An 18,107-nucleotide genomic window follows, 5' to 3' on the forward strand; every position below is an offset into this window, starting at 1 on the left:
TAAAAAAGAACACAAAATCACCTATTTGGGATTATTTTGGTTTAAACCGGACACAACCAGCAAGCCAAAGGACCTAAATAAAGTAATTTGCCAACTTTGCAAACAAGTAGTGCTGGCAAAACTACCTGTTTGCAAGTAGTTTTGCCACTAGAATTAACACTAAAATGTGAAAATCTAATTTTACTGAAACACTGCAGCCTATAGGCTACCCGTCTTCACTCCATAATTAATGGCCTGCAAGTTATAGGACTACCGAACGTGCATATGGCCCAACTTCAACTACTACAACTATTTTCGCCTGCTACCGTTAGGGATCGCCACAGCGGATCATCCGTTTCCATCTCTTCCTGTCCTCTGCATCTTCCTCCCTCACCACATCCATAAACCTCCTCCTTGGCCTGCCACGTTTTCAGCTGCTTTTTTGGCAGCTCCATATTCACCATCCTTCTCCCAATAAACCCAGCATCTCTTCTCCACACATGCCCAAGCCATCTCAATCTTGCTTCTCTTACTTCGTCTCCAAACCGTCCAACCTGAGCTGTCCCTCTAATATAACCGTTCCTAATCCTGTTCTTTTCTGTCACTCCCAATGAAAATCTTAGCATCTTCAACTCTGCCACCTCCAGCTCCACCTCCTGTCTTTTCATCAGTGCCACTGTCTCCAAACCATACAACATAGCTGGTCTCACAACCATCTTGTAAAGCTTTCCTTTAACTCTTGCTGGTACCCTTCTGTCGCAAATCTCTCCTGACACTCTTCTCCACCCACTCGACCCTGCCTGCACTCTCTTCTTCACCTCTCTTCTGCACTCCCCATTACTTTGGACAGTTGACCCCAGGTATTTAAACTCATACGCCTTTGTCACATCTACTCCTTGTATCCTCACCATTCCACTGTCCTCCCTCTCATTCATGCATATGTATTCCGTCTTGCACCTACTGACTTTCATTCCTCTTCTCTCCAGTGCATACCTCCACCTCTCCAGGCTCTCCTTCACCTGCAACCTAGTCTCAAATCGAGAAAAAGCTAGCAAACTAGCTCATGGAATATAGCCTTAGGGAAGTTTTTCATGATGAGTCAACCTCGGCCACCATCCACAGAAAGTGGTTCAGTAGCATCAGCATCAGCCAGTGAACCGTGGACAGACGTTTCAGGTTTATGAATCCACTGTTGTAACACTTAGGCTAGTAGCAGTGAGTTGGCGAGGCGACAAGCCAAATATGAATTGCTGCCTAGCTACCTAACATTAGCTACAGGTAGTTCGCTAGCTAATGTTAGCTCAAGGGGCTCTCCAACATGTGACTTGCAAGCTACCAGTAGCTCGCCCCCCCCACACACATTTTAGAGAAGCTTGCCCAAAGGTTCAGAGACAAGAGATGAAAATGTGATGAGAATAAACGGGTGAAGAACAGAGGAGTAAAGGAGAGCAGAGGTGCCAGGAGTAAATGTAAGAGAATAAGATATGCATTTAATCTTCTTTTCATCTTTTTTCATCATCATTTCATCATTTTTTTTTTCCTGGGCAACCATCATGTTTTACCCAAATGATGCACAGATTTTTAGGCATTCTACTATCTCACATGGCTTGAAAAATAGTGCATAAAGCTGCTGTAAAAAAATCTCCCCGGGGAGCATGCCCCAGACCCCCCTAGGTTTGAGCTAAGCCCTGAATCTTTACAATGTCTAGCTCCACCCCTGCTGCGTGAGAAAATGGATGTGTGGTGTGAGAGTGTATGAAAAGGGTCAACAGCATGAGTCTCACTGTCAATGTGCGAGAGGTAGCAGGCCATGTCACACTTAAGAGCCGAATCTGATTGGGCTCCTTGGCGAACGTACCATCTCCTCAGCCGAATCCTTTCTGAGCTAACGTTAAGTGGGTGGGCTGCCTGGCAAAGTTAGCCAACATTGATTCGCAAATTGGCATTTCGGCGACAGTAGCTAATTTAAGGTTTGAATGGAGTCAATTGGTCAAGCAGGTTCATTGAAATTACACTAGCCTGTCTTTTCCTATGTTCTATTTCCAGTCAAGGATTGCAGTTAAGCTAAAAGGCATGTTTCTCACCTTTGTAAACAGTCAGAGTCCTCTGTGGATTGACAGACTGACAGCCAAAGCAGCTGCGGCAAATGATCAGAGAGAGGTTCGACTGAACCAACTCAAAGGGTGGTCCGCAAAGGTGTAGTTTTTTTAATTTGTTTTTATCAGTTGCGAAAAATGGCAAAATGATCATTGATATAGGCTGTTTAAATATAATCACCTGATTGTGGGGACTGTATGATGATACGTTTATTTTTAAAAAGACAAGGGCATTCGGGTGGCATGGCGGTCTATTCTGCTGCATACCAACATGGGGATCGGCGGTTCGAATCCCCATGTTACCTCCGGCTTGGTCGGGCGTCCCTACAGACACAATTGGCTGTGTTTGTGGGTGGGAAACCAGATGTGGGTATGTGTCCTGGTCGCTGCACTAGCGCCTCCTCTGGTCGGTCGAGGCGCCTGTTTGGGAGTGGGGGGGGGGGTCTGGGGGGAATGGTGTGATCCTCCCACACACTATATCCCCCTGGCAAAACTCCTCACTGTCAGGTGAAAAGAAGCGGCTGGCAGCTCCACATGTATCGGAGGAGGCATGTGGTAGTCTGCAGCCCTCCCCGGATCGGCAGAGGGGGTGGAGCAGCGACCAGCACGGCTCAGAAGAATGGGCTAATTGGCCGGATACATTTTGAGGAGAGAAAAAAAAATCCCAAAACAAAAAAAAAAAAGACAAAAAGAGGGGTAGCAAAACCATAACTTCCATCACTCCATTATCCGAACCGCTTATCCTGCTCTCAGGGTTGCGGGGATGCTGGAGCCTATCCCAGCAGCCATTGGGCAGCAGGCGGGGAGACACCCTGGACAGGCCACCACACACACACACACACACACACACACACACACACACACACACACACACACACACACACACACACACACACACACACACACACACACACACACCTAGGGACAATTTAGTACGGCCAATTCACCTGATCTACATGTCTTTGGACTGTGGGAGGAAACCGGAGCACCCGGAGAAAACCCACGCAGACACGGGGAGAACACGCAAACTCCACACAGAAGACAAACCGGGATGACCCCCAAGGTTGGACTATCCCGGGGCCCGATCCCAGGACCTTCTTGCTGTGAAGCAACTGCACTAGCCACCGTGCCGCCCAAAACCATAACTTACTCCCCCTAACTGAATAACGGGAGTGCATTTGCTCCACTGCTCGGCGCCTGTAGTCAGGAGTATTCATGCTGTAGCTCCACACAGTACTAGGACTGCCGATTTTGATTGCCTGGAGTACTTCAAATTAAAACATCAAACTTTGAACATTAGAGATAAAACTAGTTCGCCATCAATTTAGGCTACTTTTACAATGCTAAATGAACAGCATACTATAACGTCACAGAGCTAACTATAAACCACAGGGCTCATTCTGCACAGCAATACAAAAGAAACTTCTTTACCAGCTTCCCTTCGACTGCCCAATAACCTGAATAGAACAATACAGCCAAGCAAACTTTTCAATAATTACTTGACAACTTTGTCGGGCTTAATTTAAAAGAAAAAAAACCCTTTATAGAGAAGATGGTACCTGGAAAATGTGGCAGTGTCATTCTCACTGTCCTGCTGCCACTGATTAGTTTTGAATTAAACTATGTATAAAAAAGGGTAATCCAAAAGGAACATTCCAGCAATAATTCCACAAGGGATTGCATCAAGTTGGGGTTGTGAATGACAATGTGTCACAATACGATTCCCGTCCCATGATGTGGTGTCAGTAAAATGTCTGGTAGTTCACAGGTTTGATATGAAGAGGGCTGCCACCGCTGCACAAGACCAGAAAAAAAATACATTTTAAACACAAAAGCCATCATTCTTAATTAACATTTCAGAAACTCATTGTTCTGGAAAATTCCCCTACAGTTACACAATACCAAATTGCAATTAAGTCTTTTTTTGGCTTTAGTTATCTGTATCTAAAAGCAACACAATTATGGTTAATCCATCTCTTTTTTCTAGAGAGATCTGGGAAGGGGGGGGGTGGCTCAACTTTGATCCTCACCTCCACAAAGACTTATTCTGACAAACGCCGATGATGGGGGTTTTGACCTTAAGCCTGGCATATAGTGAGCAGCTCAGCCGGCGAAGAGCTGCGGAACAGCGGAGGCCAGCTGGAAGCCACATGCTGGTGACGGTTCACTTAAGGTTAAAACGAAGCCAGCTCTTCAGCTTGTTTTCCTTCTCCATGTTCTCCAGTGCAATGGCTGCCTCCTCCATTTTATGGGGGGGGGGGGCTACCGCAGGGGAAAGGTAAGAACATCAGTTTCATTGTGTATCAATAACAGCTTATTTGAGATGGCATGAGGCATTGGGCTGCCAGCAGAGTGCTGTTATTTTCCTGTTTTCTCTGGTATAAAGTGAAATGTTGATCGATGACCGCTTGTGTTTTACCATCAGAAGGAAGCCTAATACATCAGCTCTGCAGCTACAGCTCAGTCTGGGGGAAAGTAAAAACACAAAATCTAAAACAAAGAGAAAAAAGAAAAGCCTGATAAGGGCTTTTGTTGAGTGGGAACCAAATTCCAGTCCAGAAAGAACAGAAATTCGTGATTATCTATCAGAGGAACTGAAAGTTCCCAGACTACAAATTACCCCTAAATGCAGGTAGATTACGAGAGTCCGTTTTTCTCCTCCTGGGTTTCTTTATGAAGAAGTAAAAAAGCAGATTTGGTAGTGTTTTTGGCCAACTGTTCAAACCATGATAAATCCCGCATCAGTTTTGATTGGTGCCATTTAGAAGTGGTTCGGCTGGGCGGGGAACGCGGCAGGGCTGTGAACTCCTGGTCAGGCTGGACTTTTAGAGGCCAGCAACATGACACGGTGATTGGTCTTCCCGTAATACAGTGGACAGGGGGGGGGGTGCATCTCATTTCCAGATTGCTCTTTGCAAACGTCTCTCAGTAAATATGAGAAAAATTACTCAAAACAACATTTTCAAACACACAAAAAAGGGGCAGGAAAATTCAGAGGAGTTTGGAGCTAGTTGTGCCGGAATAATCTGCTCCGACAGAGAGGAGAATGATTAAATAGAAATTATTCCATTGCTAGAGTAGTGCAGTCCAGCCTGGGCACCAACTCAACATAAAAAAACTATTTGACAATATGGAAAAACCTGGAAAAACTACAACTTGGAGCCATTGCTCGAGTATGTAATCGAGTCAGTCTCTGGACCACCGCACTGGATGTGTGTTCTGCTCGTTCGCCTTACTGAAGCACAGAGTATGGATGGATGGATTGATGGATTCTCATCACACCTGCGGGTTGCCCTTTATGTTGAGTCAGTAATTGGTAGGGCTGCACAACTAATCATATATTAACCACGATTTCGATTTTGGTTTCCACAACTACCTGATCACAACCAGAGGCGATTTTTTAGCTTGCTCTGGTGTGGAGAAAGTATCTTAATTTGAAGATTTATACATTTAAATGGTGAATGGAATAACGGAATGCATATATATATATATATATATATATACACTCACTGGCCACTTTATTAGGTACACCTTGCTAGTACCGGGTTGGACCCCCTTTTGCCTTCAGAACTGCCTTAATCCTTCGTGGCATAGATTCAACAAGGTACTGGAAACACTCCTCAGAGAGTTTGGTCCATATTGACATGATAGCATCACGCAGTTGCTGCAGATTTGTCGGCTGCACATCCATGATGCGAATCTCCCGGTCCACCACATCCCAAAGGTGCTCTATTGGATTGAGATCTGGTGACCCCGGAGGCCATTTGAGTACAGTGAACTCATTGTCATGTTCAAAAAACCAGTCTGAGATGATTCGAGCTTTATGACATGGCGCGTTATCTTGCTGGAAGTAGCCATCAGAAAATGGGAACGCTGTGGTTATAAAGGGCTGGACATGGTCAGCAACAATACTCAGGTAGGCTGTGGCGTTGACACGATACTCAATTGGTACTAAGGGGCCCAAAGTGTGCCAAGAAAATATCCCCCACACCATTACACCACCACCACCAGCCTGAACCGTTGATACAAGGCAGGATGGATTCATGCTTTCATGTTGTTGACGCCAAATTCTGACCCTACCATCCAAATGTCGCAGCAGAAATCGAGACTCATCAGACCAGGCAACGTTTTTCCAATCTTCTATTGTCCAATTTTGGTGAGCCTGTGCGAATTGTAGCCTCAGTTTCCTGTTCTTAGCTGACAGGAGTGGCACCCGGTGTGGTCTTTTGCTGCTGTAGCCCATCTGCCTCAAGGTTCGACGTGTTGTGCGTTCAGAGATGCTCTTCTGCATACCTCGGTTGTAATGAGTGGTTATTTGAGTTACTGTTGCCTTTCTATCAGCTCGAACCAGTCTGGCCATTCTCCTCTGACCTCTGGCATCAACAAGGCATTTTCGCCCACAGAACTGCCGCTCACTGGATATTTTCTCTTTTTCGGACCATTCTCTGTAAACCTAGAGATGGTTGTGTGTGAAAATCCCAGTAGATCAGCAGTTTCTGAAATACTCAGACCAGCCCGTCTGGCACCAACAACCATGCCACGTTCAAAGTCACTTAAATCACCTTTCTTCCCCATTCTGATGCTCGGTTTGAACTGCAGCAGATCGTCTTGACCATGTCTACATGCATAAATGCATTGAGTTGCTGCCATGTGATTGGCTGATTAGAAATTTGCGTTAACGAGCAGTTGGACAGGTGTGCCTAATAAAGTGGGTGGTGAGTGTATATATATATATATATATATATGTATATGTGTGTGTGTGTGTGTGTGTATATATAGCACTTTTTTCCAAAGCGCTTTAAAATTATTGCCTCGCATATTTACCGCATACACTCACACGCCGATGGATGTGACCCACGCAAGGTAACAACCAGCTCATCAGCAGCATTTAGGGGTTCGGTGCCTTGCTCAAGGACACCACATTTTTGCCAGGGGGAGCCGAGGTTCGAACCGGCAACCCTCCAGACAACCCTGCTCTGCCTTCTGAGCCACTGCTGCACTTGAATGTTTATTTATTTATAGGTTTATAAAATACATTGTGGGTGTGAAGGCAGTTTCCTGATGATTTAAAATGCTCAATAAAACAATTCTGTTCACCAAAATGGATGAATAACCGTGATGATTGCGCGTGATTGCAGTATTAAGCAGGATAATCGTGACTGTCATTTTGGTCATAATCGTGCCGTCCTAGTAAATGGGTGCTAGGCAGTCAAATCAAAGATGATGTCAGAGCTTTGTAAACCCGTCAGCATATGTTGAAAAAACATGGGAAGGAAGGTACAAGAGAACCATCAGGTCTGGATTACACCATTTATGCTAAGTAGTTTCTATTTGTTTTGACAAGCCTGATGCAGCAGATGGACTGGATTTCTTTCTCCACAGTAGGGAAGCTCTTCTCATGTCAGTTGTCCATTACATAAAAGTTTATTATACACCAACTTTTGACTACTCCCTAGTAATTATTTTAATGCTGCAAAATTCAATCTATTGAGCTACATGGCAACCTCCACCCACCTGGTACTATGAGAGGGTACATTATGCCCACCAGGCAGTAGCCTGGCCTGGGAGGGGATATAGTATCTTGTCGTGTGTGTGTGTGTGTGTGTGTGTGTGTGTGTGTGTGTGTGTGTGTGTGTGTGTGTGTGTGTGTGTGTGTGTGTGTTTCCACGGCTAATTTTTCATACTACTGGACCTATCGGCCTGCTTCTTTTTCTTGTGTGTGTGTGTGTGCAGGTATGACTATACTATATGATGAACAAACTCTGGTTTTAGTGAGTCACAAAGTTTTCCTGCTCCCTCTCTTCATTCACTTTCTAGCTCGCTTGACCATCGCTGCTCTCGCTCGCTGCACGAGCTAAGTCAACTGAGCAGCATGCGTGCACGACTCACATCTCAGATCGGGAAGTGACATCATCAAAAGTTATCAAAAGAATTTTGATCATCAAAAAAAAAAAATGCTAAAGTTATAAAGGAACAACTTCCTTTAGGCTGCGGTCAAAACAGAAGTGCCGCTGACCAATCTGAGTCAACCATAGATGTGAGTCACGCATCCCGGTGCGTGAAAAGAAGGGGCTGGTTTGTCTCCATGTCCGAGCTTCGGAGAAGGGGAGACACGCCTGACGGGGATCTGCACTGAGTGCACTCTTCTAGTTTAGATAATTCTGAGCAAAGATTAGAAGTGACCCCCCCCCCCCCCCCGCGACAGAACAAGCCCCGGGCTGCAGCATGTGGACCCAGGCTCAGGGTTAAGCAGCTTCCTGGTATCATCTCTTACATCAGGACCATGACACTGCATGTCATCACCTATAAAAAAAAACCTAATTTGCCAGTCTTACTGATTTCACTACCTTTTCCTTCGGGCTCCGACCTTTTATCTCGGTCCTTCTGGTGTCCTAAAAGTGTTGCTAATCTGGGAATAGATGCCGGCTCGACGGCTGCAGTCACTGCAAGTCGTTCTTAATGAGCACGTCGGCCACAAATGCCTGAATGTGAATGTCTCCCGTACTTCAGGGTTCAGCTGAAGGACAAAACAATGCCTTTAAAAGTTTGGCGCCTCTTCAAGTGAAAAACAAGATTGCTTGATATATCATGGGGCAAATTCCCTGAGAGGAACATTTTCAGGTTTGAGGGTGCTGATGATTTTTTTTTTTTTGTTCTGCTTCATTTGTGACCTTTCTGTTTCACTGGAGGAGATGGCAAACATTTAAATGGCAATCTGTTTGCTGCAGACATTGGATTAGGGCAGGATAAGAACCAACTTTTTATACATAATTATGGTTTTCCTCTGGCAGAACATTAAAACTAACCCCGTGACTCCTAAACCACTACTCAAATATCAAGAAATATCAGCAGTTCTGAAGGGGGGAGGGGGCTTAGTTGCTTTCAGCAACAAACCGTATTTTCATAAAACAGGCCCCTGAAACACATTGCCTCCAAGACTAAGATTCATATGATGATCATGGCTGCAGCTGCTTTTCCAAAGATTCAAGAACCCCTGGCAATAAAACCTCCGCAAAGCCTCAAAATAGCATCAAGACCACTTTACTGTTTATCTTGTTATAGGTATTCAAATTCAATTAGTCCAACTCATGCAAACAGCGTTTTTTTCCTTCTACTGTATTCAAAAAACTCTGAGTTTAGGCAACAGCAAAGATTTCTAGATCTGTAATGTCTTTTCCCCCCCGGCATCCACAGAGTCCCGTTAGGGTGAAAGGTCCAGGCTCGTATAGAGACCTCATGCAGACAGCATCGAAGAGACTGGCTTAAAGACTTGTTAAACAATCTGATCATTTTATGGATTATTATAATTAGTGTTATTTGTGAACAGCCCACTAAGTCAAAAACTTCACTATCCATTTTGGATTTATTTTTGTGTGCCAATATTCACACAGGACAGTGTTGGATGAATCCTCTGAACAGCAGCTACACAGTCCGGTGAAGAGAATGACAAGTGCGGCCTCTTCCTATTACGCCAAATGCCAACAAGCTGGCAGTCATCTGGCAGATGGACCGAAGAGCTGACCTCTCCCCTCCAGCCCCTCATCTTGCCTCCACTGTCCAGGAGAACATGTGGCCCGGCGTCTTGTTTCAGGAAAAGTGAAAACACACACCCGTGGAGAGGTGCGCATATCAAGCAGAGGAGTCAGACATGTTGTGACTATGAGCCCCCCCCCCCATTCCTTTGTACTACATTCCCTCAGTTTACATCTCAACATGGGGTAAGGGGCCAAATGACTTGACCTCCTTACCCGCCCCCCGCCACCATGAAAACCAGCCCCCTCCCTCCCGAACTCACTCACTCCCTTGACGCCCACCGAAGAAAATCAATCAGTATTCAGGTCACACCAACCACCCACAACCCCTGCTTTAACTTATGACCTCTGACCTCATCAGGGAGTGAAGAGGGGGGGGTCTCCTCAGAGAGTCAGAGATTTGTCTGTGCCGACTGGCGTCTGCTCTGATGGAGACAAAGGGTTCATGTTGGGGGAGGACAGAGGTGACATCCGCCCCACTCTGACCAGAAACCACACTGCCCACCCCCGAGAAAGAGAGACAGAGACAGAAATAGAAATCATAGGATGAATCTCACACTTTGCTGCGGGTGAGAAAAAAATATATTCACTTGTATTTTACTGTCCCCAAACCCCGTGATACTGCAAAGGCTGCGATGCCAAACTTTGGTCATAGTAGGCACAGAGGGCCCGAAATTAGCACAGCATAATTACATCGGAGACAGATCCAGTTAGCGCTATACAGTATCACAGACTCTAAGGAGCAAGACATAGCCCATAATTTGCTATTGTGTTCCTTATCCAAATGACAGCCTGTCTATGATATTGGAGATTAAAGTCTGAATTCAGACTATTGCTCTAACGGATGGTGCATTCAGCATGATAATAAACGGGGTCTTGCACACAGTGAATCTAATTTGCGCTCTCTCTCTCTCTGTCTCTCCTTTACCTCCACCCATCCCCCCAATGGGTATTTTCATGCTAAATCTAAAAGAAAGAGAAAGAAAAGAAAAAAATGGATTTTACTGAACGAGGAAATATAATAGGAGGTAGGGGACCCCCCAGAGCTAAAAGAGGGAAATTTTACCTTAGTCTTTCTGAGCAAAGCAGTGCTGGAAAAACAGACACAGACGTTATGCTGCCTGGTTAATCAAAGAACATAGCCTAATTAAAAAGGATCTCTCCTGTGAATGGCCCACCTCACTGCAATAGCTGACCTGTGTCTCTGCACGTGTTCCCTGGAGCACAGTGAGTCTCTCTGTAATAGGCATTCATTTTCTACATCACAGGGGTGCCAACCAGCAAGCCGCAGAAAAACTAACACATACCAGCCTGCGTGACTTCTGCAAGTTTATGGTGGTGGTGGTGGTGGGGGGGGGGGGTCTGAGACCAGTTCAATGAGACGGGATTAACATTAGACGGCTAATGGGGTTCACACCAAAACTTAAATCTACTTCTCTTGTTGAAAACTTCCCTCGTCAAAATCAAAACATGTTCCATTCAAACCATCATGGAGATGTTAGCGGCTCTCTTGGGTTTTAGCCCCGGCGGGTGCTGCAGAACAGCGACCCGCTGAGATGGATGTGAAAACGGCTTTGACCCCCCCCCCCCATGACTAGTCAACTTTATTGGGGATGAGACTGGGTTCAAAACTTTGTCAGTGTTCCTTAAGTAAAACAAGAAAAGTAATACATGGCAATGTTTTACTGGAATTTACATAATAAATATAACTAAAATAAGCCTTTCTGGTCAGCCGTGGTCACCTTATAATTGAATAAAAGAAACAGAAGGAATTAAAATGAGAAATAAACAACCAGGCAGGAATTGCCTCGCGTAAAACAAACATAAAACCAGGGAACATGAAAACACAAGAAAAGTCATTCAGGACAAGAGAAGAACTGGAGGAGTGCCCTCAACAGGGTGCAGGTCTCCTCCAGCCCTATTCCAGTGTTCCAACTTGGCGACAAACCTTTTTCTCCTACCGGGAGAAAGGAAATAGACACAGACAGAAAAAAAAGTGTTTTCCCTGCCATTATGAGACTTTTGCCCAAGTCAATGAAATTGGAAATATGGAAAAAAGGTTACTATGCAGTGCTCAAGCTAACAAATCTAACCAATAAAACGTTTTGCCTGTCAGTCTGTGGATGTGCAGCCTCCTAGGTGCACCCCTTGCATGAAAGTGACCAAGTCTGACATGAAATGACAGAGATCAGGCTATCATAATTTCAAAGCCCTTATTAAAAGACTTCAAATGTGTTTAACCATCGTGGTTTTCATGATATAAAATGAATGAAGGTGAACGGCTGCTCTGCTGCCTGACTTTTATTCATAAAACAACGGGGAAAAAACAGCTCAGCCATGGGAAATGTTTTATTGCAGCTGCTGAGATGATTCCCAGCTGTGACTGTGATTAATCCCACTCTTGGAATTGTATTTTTATACACAAGGTGAATAAGGTGAATTATGTTTGGTTCATCCAGTGTTCCTCCAGTTCTCCTGTGCTGAGATCAGCAGTGAATGATGTTTAACATGACGGTCAACTCAGATCATAAGATTTCAGTTATCCACATTAACAGCAGAAGCCGAAATGCCAACTTCCAAAGCATCCACGAATATCTAAGTCACTTCAGGAATCCATTCAACATAATAGCTATATCTGAAACATGGACTAGCACTGAGAAAGGTGTTGACTTTGAGTTAGTCGGATACGAATTGTCTTATAACAACAGGAGGAAGAAAAATGGAGGGGGGGGGTTACTTTGTATGTATGTGAGCAACAGCCTCAATTATGACGTGGTAGAAGTTATGTCAACAGCTGTCAATGATGTGCTGGAATGTATCACAATTGAAATCTGTATGGAAAAAAGAAGACTAATCTTAAATTGTATATACAGATTACCGGGATCAAATATTGATATATTTAAGGGCTGGATAGAAGAAAAGTATTCAAAATCAACACAAGAGAGTATGTTCATATATAGGGATTTCAATATAGACCTGTTAAATCCAAATAAGCACAATAAGGCAGACTTCATTAATACAATGTGACCTAGCAGAATCACACCACACTGTGCCACCTTAATAGACAATATATACATAAACATTATAGAAGACAACACTGAAAGCGGGCTTTTGATAAATGACATCAGTGACCATCTACTAGTTTTTACTGTATGACTGTAATTTTAGGAAGAACAAAGTTCCCAACAATATTAAATATATAAGAGTAAGAACAGAGGAATCATGAATGCTTTCAAAAATGAATTACTAATACATAACTGGAATATAGTATACAAAGAAAAAGACACTGACAAAGCTTACGATTCATTCCTAAACATATTTCAACTCTTATATTACAAAAAAATGCCCAACAGAACAATTCAACAGTAAAAAGAAATATAAAGGTAGTCCATGGATCACAACGGGATTATGTAATGCTTGCCATAAAAAATAAGCTCTATAAATAATTCACAAAGCACAGAACCACTGAAGCAGAAATAAAATACAAAAAAAATATAAAAACAAGCTAACTATCTTTATGAGGATATGCAAGAAGGAATACTACAACAAAAACTTACAGACCAATAAAAACAACACCAAAGGTATATGGGGTGTGTTGAACAGCATTATTAGAAACGGATCTAGAAGCCCAAGCTGCCCTCAATACTTCACAGATGATAAAACTATAAATAACATGGAAGATGTGGTCAATGGCTTCAATAGATTTTTTGTAAATGTGGGAAAACCACTAACTCACATCTATAACATGTCCTTTCAGTCTGGTAAAGTTCCAAGTAAAATGAAAATCGCAAAAGTCATACCCCTATATAAAACTGGAGATAGACACCAATTAACAAACAACAGACCAATTTCATTATGTCACAATTCTCCAAAATACTGGAAAAACTATTTGCTGTTAGACTAGACAAATTGAGAAGCACAATTTGCTGACCGATAGCCAGTATGGGTTTCGAACAAACAGATCAACATCTCTGGCGTTCATTGAATTAAATTGGAGAAATAAATAATTGAATAGACCATAAAAAGTTTGCTGTGGGAAGATTTCTAGATCGAAAAAAAGAGCCTTTGACACCACCGATCACCATAGATTAATAGACAAGTTGGAAAGGTATTGTATCAGAGGGGTGGTGCAGAATTGGCTAAGAAACTATTTATGTAACAGGCAGCAGTTTGTAAAGATGGGCAAACATAAATCGTTATGGACAGATATTACTTGTGGTGTACCCCAGGGGTCGGTTTTAGGTCCAAAACTGTTCATTCTGAACTTGAATTATATATGCAAGATATCAAAAATATTCAGATTTGTTTTATTTGTAGATGACATCAACATATTTTGTTCTGGTGAGAATTTACAGCAGTTTTGGGAGGTGACTACAATAGAAATGGAAAAATTAAAACGGTGGTTTGACGAAAACAAATTATCCTTCAACCTGGACAAAACAAAGTTTGTTGTTTGAAAATTATAAAATAAACACCAAAATAATAGTAGTGATAGACAATGTCCAACTAGAAAGAGTATATGAAAATGAATTCCTAGGTGTGATACTAGACCACAAAATCTGCTGGAAACCTCACATAACATATGTACGAGCAAAGCTGGCAAGGAGCACTGCAGTCTTGAGAAAAGCAAAACCCATTCTGGATCATAAATCATTATACACTCTGTACTGTTCATTTATTTTACCATATCTGATCTACTGTGTGGCAGTATGGGGTAACACCTACAAAACCAACCTACAACCATTATGTACACTACAAAAAAGAGCCATAAGGATAGTTAACAATGTAGGATATGGTGAACACACCAACAAGCTATTTTTAAAGTTAAGTGCCTTGAAGTTCAGGGATTTAGTTGAATATAACACAGTACAAATAATGTCCAAAGCAAGAAACCCGAGTACCACCGAGTAATATACAAAACATACTCAGAACGAGAAGGGGAATATAATTTGAGAGGGAAATTAAACTTCAAGAAATTATGTGTTGGTAAAACTTTGAAGAGCATGGGCATTTCAATCTTCAGGGTAAAATTGTGGAACGGTTTGAGCATGGGACTCAAACAGTGTACAAACACTATGCAGTTCAAGAAGAAGTACAAAGGACTGATTATGAAGAGATGTAGCGACAATGAAGAGTTGCGTTAACTGTCTAAGTTTTATTTAGCTCAACATTTATTACATTTCTTTTTCATTTTTCTTTCCATGACACCGAGTGGTTATTTGGGTTGTTCACTGAGATCCGTTTATTCATACTACATGACATTAGGGTGTGTTTCCATGTGTTGTTTTTTTCTCTTATTGTTCAGAGTAGGTGAGTTTGTATTGTGCAGCACAACTTGCATTGAATGTGAACTACACAGTACAGTGGGAAGTGAGTTTGTAATGTATATAGTAGCTGAATTAAATTAAGAGTAGGTGAGAAGGGGTAGGAAAAATAAGTGTATACTTCCTCCTACTCCTTTTCCAACATGTAACAAATAATCTGATGCATATGGAGATTTGTTCACCGAGTTTGATGTGTGGATTTGTTGATCACTTCAGATTATTGGCAATGGCTTATCTGTATGTTATATCCTGCTTATTTACATGTTGAAAATATATCATCATTCATTCATTCAATGATTTGCTGGCTTGTGACATACCATCTTCTCGTTTACCTTCAAGACCACAGAATACACAATGTTTTGGTTTTGACACTGTCGCTGCACAGTCTGACTCAACCATAGATGTGAGTCACGTATGCAAAAAGTTGACTCAGATCGGGCAGCGATGGAAAGTAGCGTGGTCGAGCGAGCTAGAGAGTGAATGAAAAGAGGGAGTGGCAGTAGTGAGAACAAAAGTTTTTCTAAGGTTTTGAATCGCTGCAACCATGAGAGGTTCTTAATCATACAGTCATAACTGTGCACAAAACATTTTGGGGTGATAGGTCCAGTAGTCCCGTCCAATCCCCGAGGACCAGTCTGCGATGCCAGAAGTCGGCACACCCTGGTCCAGCTGAGTGTGAAATGGCCGGGATGAGAGTCAGCACCTGCAAGTCTGAGGCCATGGTTCTCTACCAGAAAATGGTGGATTGCTGCCTCCAGGTTGGGGATGAGTCGTTGCCTCAAGTGAAGGAGTTCCAAGTATCTTGGGTTCTTGTTCATGAGTGAGGGTAGGATGGAGTGGGAGATTGACAGGCAGGTTGATGCAGCATCAGCAGTATTGCAGACGTTGTACCGAACCTTTGTGGTGAAGAGGGAGCTAAGCCGGAAGACAAAGCTCTCAATTTACCAGTCAGTCTTCGTTCCAACCCTCACCTATGGTCATGAGCTTTGGGTAGTGACCGAAAGGGTGAGATCACAGATACAAGTGGCTGAAATGAGTTTCCTCCATAGGGTGTCTGGGCTCAGCCTTAGAGATAGGGTGAGGAACTCGGACATCCAGAGGGAGCTTGGAGTAGAGCCGCTGCTCCTTCACGTCGAAAGGAGCCAGTTGAGGTGGTTCAGGCATCTGATTAGGATGCCTACTGGGCGCCTTCCTGCGGAGGTTTTCCAGGCACATCCAACTGGGAGGAGACCCCGGGGTAGACCAGAACTCACTGGAGGGACCACATGTCCAATCTGGCCTGGGAACGCCTTGGGATGCCCCAGGAGGAGCTGGTGGCGTTGCTGGGGAGAGGGACGTCTGGAGTGCCCTACTTAGCTTGCTGCCACCGTGACCTGACCCAGGAGAAGCGGCTGATGATGAATGAATGAATGAAGGTCCAGTAGTATGTGAGATTAGCGCGTGTGCAAACAAACACATAATCTACTCCAGGCTGCCACCTGGTGGCGATAAAAAGAAGCTTTGCTTCCAGAGCAACTACAGTGGTTTGTCCATCATCAGTCGTAGACACAAGGAATCATGGTTGCTGAGAGTCCCATGTTCAGTTCTTGCCAGCGGTGAGTCTTTTTTATTTTTAGCTCCAATCGAACATAAGTGACAGGGTATTGGACTAGATAGTACTGAAAATTAATAAATAGATAAGTACTTGAGCTGTGGCTACTTTACCCATACAAAGCCTCCCCAATTTAAACGTTCTATGGGAGGGCTGTCAAACTAATTCTGGACATTTTTGTGGGCTTTTTGACAGCATGCGAGAGGTGAGTGAGGGTTGTCTCGTCGCTCCTTTCGTCTGGCTGTTAGCCAGCTGTGACGCTGAGGTAATATCAGGACTTGGTGTTTACCTCGACTCGTTTTTAATGCTGTCAGTCACCGGCGATCACCCCTCAGGACGAGACTGTGGAGGCAGGAGATAATGTGGGAAAGCAATAACGCAGGACCAAATGAAGCCCACAAGGATGCAGCGCACCGGAGGAAAGGAGTGCATGTGTGCATGTGTGTGTGTGTGCGTGTGACTGTGTAGGAGGCACTCTGTTGCGTTTGTGTCTCAGCAGAATTAAGTTTACCATCACAGAATACATTAATCATTTCATACAATAACGTGCAACAGCCATCAAACACACCTACACAATCGTTTCCTAACACACACGCACACACACACACACACACACACACACACACACACACACACACACACACACACACACACACACACACACACACAGACACACACACACAGCTGTGCGGTTGAGTCAACACATGGTTTAAAGTGACACACATCCATGGAATGAGAGGGGTTTGGGGTAGCTGGGAGGGGGCAGGGGGTGGGGGTATGCGTGTGTGTGTGTGTGGGGGGGGCAGGTTGGATTCACATGACACTAACTGAGGCCGTCAACCTCCCCCCCCTACCACCCACTCGTCCCATAACCCCTCAACACACACACACACACACACACACACACACACACACACACACACACACACACACACACACACTGAAACACAGAGCTCTGTGCTTGCACACACCAGGTTTAAAAATAGCCTTAATGCGATGGAAGAGAGCCTGGAGTTCTGAGAAAACCAAAAGGAAAACAACCGCACGGCGAGTCGTCCAGCAGACTTACCAGGAGCGCCTCGAAGCCAAACACTCGATACGCGCTTCGCATATGGTGACCGCTAAAAACACTCGCTAATAACAACACGATTGCCTTAATGCACACAGCCAGCCTCAAACACATTCAGATGGGTCTCACACACACACACACACACACACACACACACGCACACACCCACGCATGCACATATTTGAACCCAGTTTAATGTAAGGTCTATGAGGAGAGGCTGCAGCAAACACAACCCAGAAGCCCCGGCTAGACAGAATCCAAAACGACGGCCCATCAGAGGCAACGGCTCTGTTACGAAACCCCAACGGTCCAAAAAATTGCCCCATTTGTCCGACAGCACATTATCCCGAAAACAAAAGCACACTGCTGTGAAAATACACACTCTCCCTGCTTGGAGGATTTTGCCCTTAATATTTCATGGTGTATTTTGACGCGCAAACGTGAGGATACCGTTCACTTCACATGAATAGGAGGTGTGACGGTAAAAGCACTTGTGAGACTGTCATCTCTCCTTCA

At 44.0% G+C, this 18,107-nt stretch overlaps 1 protein-coding gene across 2 annotated transcripts in view; it reads right to left on the reverse strand.

Moving 5' to 3' along the window:
- sema6e (sema domain, transmembrane domain (TM), and cytoplasmic domain, (semaphorin) 6E) overlaps positions 1 to 18,107 on the reverse strand; it is a 224,375-nt gene that overhangs the window by 194,525 nt on the left and 11,743 nt on the right. The gene's annotated exons all lie outside the window — the stretch shown is intronic.

The sequence above is a fragment of the Lampris incognitus genome, chromosome 9 (assembly GCF_029633865.1).
Source record: "Lampris incognitus isolate fLamInc1 chromosome 9, fLamInc1.hap2, whole genome shotgun sequence".
NCBI classification, from domain to species: Eukaryota; Metazoa; Chordata; class Actinopteri; order Lampriformes; family Lampridae; genus Lampris; species Lampris incognitus.